The sequence below is a fragment of the Schistocerca americana genome, chromosome 4, assembly GCF_021461395.2.
Source record: "Schistocerca americana isolate TAMUIC-IGC-003095 chromosome 4, iqSchAmer2.1, whole genome shotgun sequence".
Lineage (NCBI taxonomy): Eukaryota > Metazoa > Arthropoda > Insecta > Orthoptera > Acrididae > Schistocerca > Schistocerca americana.
Window position 1 is genome coordinate 744,012,771 of NC_060122.1, and position 9,919 is coordinate 744,022,689.

The 9,919-nt window shown below is 36.1% G+C and overlaps 1 non-coding gene across 1 annotated transcript; it reads left to right on the forward strand.

Annotated features, from left to right (window-relative positions):
• The first annotated feature begins 9,480 nt into the window (after positions 1–9,480).
• Positions 9,481–9,553, forward strand: Trnaa-cgc. Its single transcript has one exon. It is a non-coding gene; the product is annotated as a tRNA-Ala (tRNA).
• The last annotated feature ends 366 nt before the right edge of the window (positions 9,554–9,919 follow it).

Below are 9,919 nucleotides of genomic sequence, written 5' to 3' on the forward strand. Positions count from 1 at the left end.
CCCGTAAATAATAGCACGTACGATAGAATTTGACCAGACACAGTACAGATTGCATATTCCAGTAACGTAAGCACTACTTTAGACACGCAGAATGTTGTTCACGAAAATGCTATTACTTTTGACGACATCAGAGACACTCTCTTGCAGGAAAGACCATTTGTTCAGAAAACTATTTCACATCCTGTTATCGAAATTAAAATTGGTTCATCGAAATTTTCAGCAGTAATTGATTCCGGATCACTTATATCAGTAATAAATGAAGAAACTTTTAACGAGTGTAACAAAGAGAATACGTATCCGACATTACCATTAGGCAAAACAAAAGTGAAAGGAGCAGTACCGAGTAAAGGAGTAGACGTTAAATTACAGACGCATTTATCATTTTGTGTAGGAGGTCATATTTTCCACTCAAATTTTTGGATTGTTCCTTTATTGACGACAGACGTAATTTTAGGTACTAATTTTCTCGTACAACACGATGCAGTGGTTGATTTTCAAAATTCTTATTTAATGCTAAAGGATGAAAATGTACAATTGGCTTTAGAATTTCAGCACTCTTTATCTGCGGAAGAACAAACAATTAACCGCACAGAGGTCATTTCCCACATTGTTCACGGATACGTACGTACACAACTATAACACTCCAGACGAAGCTGACTACGACGTAATACAAATGATTTCTGATAAGGTTAAAGAGAGCAGTGCAAATACAGACGACGAACGCACGCAGCTACATGAAATTCTTTTACAGCAAGCTCCAGTTTTTGACAATATTCCTGATACTATGTCCGGTTTTATGTATGAATTTCAAGTGAAACAGCACGACACATTTAAAGCAAAGCATTATCCCATTCCATATATTCACAGAGAACAAGTTAAAAAAGAATTGCAGGATATGCTTGATCAAGGAATTATTGAAGCGGCAGTTAGTCCGTACATAAACCCGCTACATATAGTTAAGAAAAAAGATGGCTCACTTCGCCTTATACTTGATTCACGTCACATTAATGACATTATTATTAATGAAACAGATCGACCACAGACTTCAGAGGAACTTTTACAGAAATTTCATGGTACTGCTATTTATTCCACATTAGATTTGAAATCGGGATTTTGGCAAATTCAACTTCATCCGAATTGTAGAAAATATACAGCTTTTCTTTGTTTTGGCGACTGTTATCAATTTTGCAAATTACCATTCGGCTTAACTATTTCTTCTGCAGCTTTTATTCGCGGTTTGAACACAATACTTCCGACAGAACTTAGAGACAGAATTACGACGTATGTAGACGACATTCTTATCGCAGAAGCTAACTGGTCTGAACACAATCTGATTCTTGAACAACTGTTACAAACTTTTCATGCACAAGGACTTACAGTTAATCTTAGTAAATCGCACTTTGGCTAAACTTCTATAAAATTTCTTGGACACGTATTTTCAGCAGAAGGCATTTCACCTGATCCGGAAAAAGTTCAACCTCTACGTGACATTACTGTTCCTACGACGAAGAAGCAATTACGCAGTTTTTTGGGCTTAATTAACTTTTTTCGTAAATTTATTCATCACTCTGCTTTAGACACACCCAGATTATGCCAATTAACAGGTAAAAACAGTATTTGGTCTTGGGATACGCAAGCACATTCTGAATTCATGAACCTGAAACATGCTCTGTTGAATGCACCACTTTTATCGCACCCAGATCTTACTAGAAATTTTTCCATTGCCACCGACAGTTCTAACACGGCTTTAGGCGTACATATTTTCCAGGAAATTGAAGAAGATGGTTCAATAGTAATTAAAAACATCGCATTTGCAAGTCGCATTCTGTCACCTGCTGAACGAAATTATTCTGTTACAGAACTTGAAACATTATGTGTTGTATGGGCTTTCACGAGATTAGGCACTTTCTTTATGGCAGACATACCACCGTTTACACAGATCACAGAGCTATACAATTTTTACTTTCGGCTAAATTCACTCACGACAGGTTGAGCAGATGGAAACTTTATTTACAAGAATTTAATTTTACAATAGTTCACATTCCCGGCACACAAAATGTTATAGCAGACGCACTATCGCGTTCTCTGAGCAACAATCAGCAAGACGTAGCAACCAACTTCTGCAAAGCAAATTTCAGTGTCATGTACATTCAGCAAGTTGCATTTGAAAACTTTATTTCATCGTCATTACAGGACATAGCACAAGAACAAAATAAAGACAACGTGTGGAAAGAAATTAAACACCTTTGGCAAGATAAGAATAATGTTACGATTAGAAACCATTACACTGTACGCAATGACATTCTGTTTCGCCGCCCTCATCCTGACAGCAACAATTGGTTATTATGCATCCCTGACGAACTGGTTAACAAATTAATCTGGTACACTCATTTAAGTTACGCACATTACGGAGCAAGAAAATGTTTTCTTATACTGAGACAGAACTGTTATTTTTCCAACATGGAGAAACGTATACGACGAGTTTTAGCGTCTTGTAAAATTTGCCAGAAAGCTAAATCAGACACCACTTCACATATTCCTCCTTTATATCCCATTGTACCTGTTAAATTAAGACATATGTCCGCAGTAGACATTTTTGGTCCGATTCCGAGAACTAACAGAGGTTTTTGCTACATCTTTGTCGCTGTTGAGCTCACTTCAAAATTTGTTACTTTCACTCCGTTAGGCAAAGCTACTGCTAAAACTGTTTCGAAAGCATTTGTAAAACATTTTCTATTTCATGTAGGGCATGTGATGAAAGTAATTTCTGACAATGGATCTCAATTTCGTTCTGGCATGTGGACACGCATGTTACGAGCTAGAAACATTTCTCCGATTTATATATCCAAGTACCATGCTTCTTCGAACCCTTAAGAACGGTTAATGAAAGAAATTGGTAAGCTGTGCCGAATATACTGCCACAAAAGACATATTAATTGGGATACACACATATTCTCATTCCAAGATGTAATTAATTCCATTCCAAATGAATCCACTATGCTATCTCCGTCTGTTATACTGAAAAACGTTGAACCACCAAACAAAATTAAAGAATTAGTAAACTTCCCTACCTGTCGTCGACTAAGACACCACGAAATAATTGACATTGCGCTGAACAACATCAAACGTGCCGCAGAGCGCTGGAGAAGACAGCAAAAACAGGTTTTTACACGCCGCGACTTTCACGTTGGACAGAAGATATTAGTGCGTACACACTATTTATCCAGCAAATGAAAAGGTTAGTGCAGTAAATTTGAACTTCTATACGCAGGTCCATATCGGATTCGCAGCATTCCTCATCCCGATGTTGTACACGTCGAAACTTTGAGATCCAGAAAATCGAAAGGCAACGACCATTGGTCAAATATTAAACCCTTTATTGAATGAAGACACTTGATGATTCGACACACTATGACGCCATTTACTAATTTTTTTATGACCACTTATGCAATTATATTCACATGTCAAATTACTGATGATTATCGTATTTTTTCTTGGCATGTGCCCGACAAGGTAAGGCTAGCAGGTCGCTTTTCTTGTCGTTACACATCAGACCGTGCACATTTTTCATTTTTTTTGGTATATGATTGTATTCCAGTTTTGTTTATATGCACTGTGAAATAATTAAGATATAACACACACCAGTTGACTTTGAAATTTTTTTTTTTGCCCTATGATATCTCAACATCGGGACTGTTTTACATTTTTCTTTTTTGTTGCTGCATTGTGATATTCTCTGTACATTTTTGCATCTGAACACTGTCAATGTCTTTGACATATTACGTTTTCTGTCATGTTATGCTGTATGGTTAATTATGTCACCATGAACCAGTCATTATTTAGTGGGTATATGATTTAAATGCAAGACATTAATCTTTGTTCATCAATTTCAGAAAGAAATGATGCGTGTAAGAAATAAATTCAACAGAAATGGGAGTTTCACCCACAGAATAAACGAAAGAAGATGCAATAACTTTATGAGGAAGAGTAAATGGATCAGGATTAACAAGCATTAACAAGAATATACTATACTCATCGTAGAATAGCAGTCTTAACTAATTTTTCTTTCAGAATACAAGGCGATTGATGCAGGCTGTCAGACAGAACTACACATCTTAGTTTTAGTGATGAAATATGCTAGAGATAAGGAATAGTTGTGTAATAAGTAATGAAGTGATTTTTTTTTGCAGATGATAATGAATGCTGATGAATAATGATGAAGGATATGCTGTTATGAATAATGAAGTTTTTCTTTATAGGTGATGATAATAATGAAGTTATGATAATATGGATATTGAAGTGATTGATAATGAAGTTTTTTCCTTACAGATGAGGATAATGTTGAAGTTATGTATTTATGCTATGTAGTTATTTAAGTATTTGTTGCAGTTTGCTTTGACAGCAGGTGTTATATTGCATAGTAGGATGACGGAAAGATTTTGGAAAGAACAGCTATGGAACACATTTTATACACATTTCACTACCTGTTAATTCGAAGTATGTGTTTCTTCTTTCAGGTCAATAATCCATTTTGTATTTTTTTTTTTTTCAGGAGAAGCCTTTCATGATACTTACTAAACCTGTTACTTATTATACCTGTTCTAGTACTTGCATTTTATTTTTTTTACCCATTTGTGTCTATCATTTATAAATGTGATCACATATACTGCCTTGTTACATAACCTTGCTACAGCTGACTCATGACGAATGACGTTACCTATCCTCATTTGCAGCAATAGGTCAAAAGCAAATATTGTTATGCCTCAGCAATTAATTATCGATCCCAACGCAATGCATTGCTAACAAAAAAAAAAAAAGTATTACCAGCCCCACATAATGTCACTAGTTTATGATAATTCTGAATAATACTGATTAGCTCTGAATAGTATGTCACTTGAGTAATGACTTCTTAATGAGACAAAAAAAATATATATATAAAAAATAATGCTTTGTAACTGGCTAATAACTGCCACTGTTTATTGTAATGAGACTACTTATAATGCCCGTGATTATTAATGCTATGATTGTAATTAGCTGATTTTTAATAATGACTTCTTAATGATCTGAATAATACTGAATGAGGAACAATGTTTTATTGTAATGAGACTACTTATAATGCCCACGATTATTAATGCTATGACTGTAATTAACTGATTTACTGCCACTGTTTATTGTAATGAGACTACTTATAATGCCCATGATTATTAATGTTATGACTGTAATTAATTGATTTACTGTCACTGTTTATTGTAATGAGACTACTTATAATGTCCATGATTATTAATGCTATGATTGTAATTAGCTGATTTTTAATAATGACTTCTTAATGATCTGAATAATACTGAATGAGGAACAATGTTTTATACTATTCGATACTTGATGGCCACTGAGTGCCAATAATTAATGTCACTAAATGAATTACGTTATTAATTATGCCATTAATTAGCTCCTGTTTTCAATGATGATTTTTCATGTTCTATTACTGGCCACTGAGTGCCAATAATTAATGTCACTAAATGAATTATGTTATTAGTTATGTCATTAATTAGCTCTTGTTTTCAATATTGACTTTTCATGTTTTGGCAAATGGCCAATGAGTGCCAATAATTTGTATCACTCAATGTATTATGTTGACTCTCCTTTTCAATTAAGACATCTGATGAACATTATTCTGTCATACTAAATATGCTTTGTAACTGGCCAAGGACTGCCACTGTTTATTGTAATACGATTACCCATGATGCCAATAATTTAATTTTATGAACATTATTCTGTAATACTAAATACATGGTACAGAAATGTTCAATAACTGGGCTATGAATGCCGCAAACTACTACTGTAATTCTCAATATTATGTGACTTAATGTCCTTCACCTTATGAGCTAACTACCCTGAATTACTGCAATGTCGATTTGTCCTGTCCATCCTCATGATCATGGAGCACTATATTTGGTTTTTGCACGAATTCTACGTTGGTGTGCCTTGTAAGAGCGTGGTGTTGACACGACATGCTGTCCACCAGCGTGAGCGATGAAGACGTTATTATGGTCCCACTGTTTGGTGTACCTAGTGTACTGCCAAAATGAAAACATGGAACATTACTACGACAGTTCAGTGTCTTGGCTACGCTGATAAATTCTGATGGGAAAAGAACTTCAAATTGTGTCACTTGGTGTTGTACTTCTGTGGAAAGATATGGACTTTCAGAACAGCTGTGTGCAATCTAAAGTGCTACAACCATGATGCAATCCTTCCCTTTCCTATCCTAATAGTGAAAATCATTTTTTTGCTAACATCATTTATGTTCATGGGTTATACATTTTTTTCGATTCGCTGAACTCCAGTGCAAGTACACTTATGGCACTTGTCGACATGATTTTTTGCCATTATGTTTATTTGTTGTGAAAATGCTAAAGACATTTTTTCGATTTGTTCTGAAGTACAGTATATGTGCACTCTTGTCTTTTATATTGTATATACATTTTTATTTTGATGATATGTTCTGAACTACAGTGCATGTGCACTTAGGTTATGTGTTAATATGTTTTCTACTGAACTTCAGTGCCTGTGCACTTTTCTCATTTTTCAATATGATTTGTACTCATTCTGTATACCTTTTATGATTTCCTGATATGTTCATTAAGTACACTCATGTCACTTGTCAACATGATTTTTTGCCATTCTGTTTATTTGTTCGGAAAATGCTACAGAATTTTTTCAATGCGTATACACTTTGTTATCTGTCAAATAATTTGTATATACAGTTTTCTGATTTGCTACTATGTTTTGTACTCATATCTTCTCTTTGTCTGAAATGTTTTGTACTCGGTGCGTGTGCACCACATTTAATTTATGTACTACATTTGAATATTCTGTAAATTGTAAAAATTTCTTGCGGTGGCAAGTCCAAATGACTCACCATCGCTGCCAAATTTTTGCCCCCCCCCCCCCAGTGGAGGGTTATGAAACACGTATGTAACGTAGCAGCGATGGTGAGGCATGATAAAATCTTTGACCAGAGAGCCTTTTATCGTGGTTAGTCTGCGCTTGACCGCGCGAGTGTTACGAGCAGTACTCTAGTAGTCGTCGTGCAGAGCACTCTGTCGGTAGCAGTAGCTCAGTTCAGTTGCGTCTAGTAGTCGGTCTGTAGTCGTCGTGCGAGCAGTCGGTCAGTGGGCAGTCTGTGAGCAGTGCAGTATGTCGGTAGTAGCAGCCCAGTGCAGTTGTGTGTGAGGAGTCCGCGAGCGTCGACATGGCATTCTGGTCAAGATTCAGGATGAGGTATATTATTTTTAAATGTGCTCAGCTAATAATGTAAATTAACTGTAACTAATTTGTACAATAATCGCCCCAATAATAATTTTGATTTCAAAGCAATTTTTAACAAAAGAACCTTTTAATTGTACCAATGATTTCCTTCCATTTCCCTTAAAGTAAAGTTTCAGTTAAATTTAAAAAAAAAATATTATTTGCAATGCATTTCCTCCAAGCCGTGGCCAACAATAAGAGCAGAAACTTGACATGCAGTTATACTGAGGTCAGAAATTAATTCTGATTTTTTTTGCACAAGGCCAAAGACCGATATTTCGGTTTAATTGAGTTATCATTATCACTGAGATTTTCTTATCACTGAATTGACTTTCATTATTTTCGTGATAGTTTACACCTTGAGTCAGATTGCGAAATTCACATTTTTATTGCCTTTGTCAGTACATTTCATTGCAGGGAGGTTACGTTTGGCTCACATTTATTATTTTTTTTATTTAAATATTTCTGTGGAGACGATATTACACTTGGCTCTCATTTCTATTAAAATATTGTCTTTTAAATTTTCGGTGGGGAGGTTACAGAGGCAGTCCCTGACAACTTATAACTAGCAACAAAAGTTGATGGGAAACATCCTATCAAGAAAAAAAGTCACTTGCTACACCACCTATAAATCACTACTGTTTTGAAATTCCTAAAGTGTATAAAGAAGATATGAAACTCCAGAACTGATTTACGAGCGTCGTGAATACACCTAATAAAAAAATGTGTTATTTCTTCCTATTTTACGCATACGGATTGCAGTTAATTTATAGGAGAAGTTATGATTCTCTAGGATGCAAAAGAAAATGGGCACGAAAGTTTAAAATCACTTTGTATCTTAATTCGCTCACTACAACAAACTGTTGTTACTTTCTAAATATTATCGTAGATGTTCTTTTCCATTTCTTGCATTAAGCGTTGCCAGCATACTAGTCTCTGTTGTAAGATAGTGGAAGTTGAGATGTATTTTCACACCGCCACAGCTTGTCACATAAAACACTGATTTGAGTAATGAAACAGGCCAAGAGCCATTTATTCTCCAAGGTATAATATTTAACTACGCATTGTAATGATGGATTTTGACGATTTACAAGGAGAAATGAATCCAGCGTCACTGACGCACCTCAGAGACTATAGACTAATTCAACGCGCATGTAAAAACATCGATATTAAAGACACACTCTGAAGATATTTGAATATTTTTTTTAAAAAAAAGAAAAAATTACATGGGCGTCATTATAAGATTTGTAATTTGTTTAAATCTTTTGAGAAATACTGTTATTTTGTTGCATGTGAGACTAGTATGTGCGAAAAACACAGAGTGGTTAATGAATGACATTTCTACGTGATCTATAAACTTTTATAGACATAAAAAGCCACTCAGGCTCTGTCATTGTTATTGACGTAAGTGTTAACTTGTGTGTGTTTCAAATCCAAGCTCGTAATTATAGTGTCAATTACTCTAAATTTGTGTTTGCGTAATCATTTACTTTCTATGTGCCAAGTTTTTTACAGAGCCAACCGTGTCCGATGTGTCATTCTGCGGATAGAACAGTCGAGGCCGACGTTAACATTGTACTTATATTCCCTCCTTGTAATATTCTTGAAACTCAGTTTTAAACTGGCCCTTAGGTACATTTTCAGTGACGTCCGGGAATTTCTTAGCAAACTTTACTTCTCCAACCGCACATCGCTCGCACAAAGCCTCACTATTCCACAATGGTATGCGGCACTTTCTAAACGGGAAAAGGAGTCACGCAAGTATATGTTGCTTCCCTTTCTCAATCTGATGCTTAATAATAATAATAATAATAATAATAATAATAATAATAATAATAATATTTCCTTACATCAGAAAGTGACGTACATTAAGGGAAAAAATGTCGTAGCATCAAAAAGTAAATAATATAGAGTAATTACGTTTCGGATACACAATTCTCCAGGTACGGTATGTAAGTGATTATGATTGAAACATTACAGGTTAATGTGAGCGTGAGATAAGCCATTGCAAATTGGAACTGCTGGCACATTAACAGCCAGCGTAACCGCCAGAATTTTAAATTCAAGTAGGCAAATGTGCATGCACCGTGTTATACAGCTTCCGGAAGTCAGTTTGCGGGATGGAGTTCCATGCTTGCTTCACTTGGTTGGTCAATACAGGAACCTCTACCGAGCCAGGTGGCGCAGTGGTTAGCACACTGGACTCGCATTCGGGAGGACGACGGTTCAATCCCGTCTCCGGCCATCCTGATTTAGGTTTTCCGTGATTTCCCTAAATCGTTTCAGGCAAATGCCGGGATGGTTCCTTTGAAAGGGCACGGCCGATTTCCTTCCCAATCCTTCCCTAACCCGAGCTTGCGCTCCGTCTCTAATGACCTCGTTGTCGACGGGGCGTTAAACACTATCCACCACCACCACAGGAACCTCTGACGCTGGTTGTGGAGAAGGCTGCAGCTGTCGTCCGTTGATGTCCCGTATATGCTGTGATCGAGTAGGTCAAGGCAACATGTTGACATTGTAGTGCCTTTTGGGTTACAGCAGTGGTACGTGGGCAACCGTAATGTTGGAAAACACTCTCTGTAATGATATTCATGAGTGGCAGCGTGACATT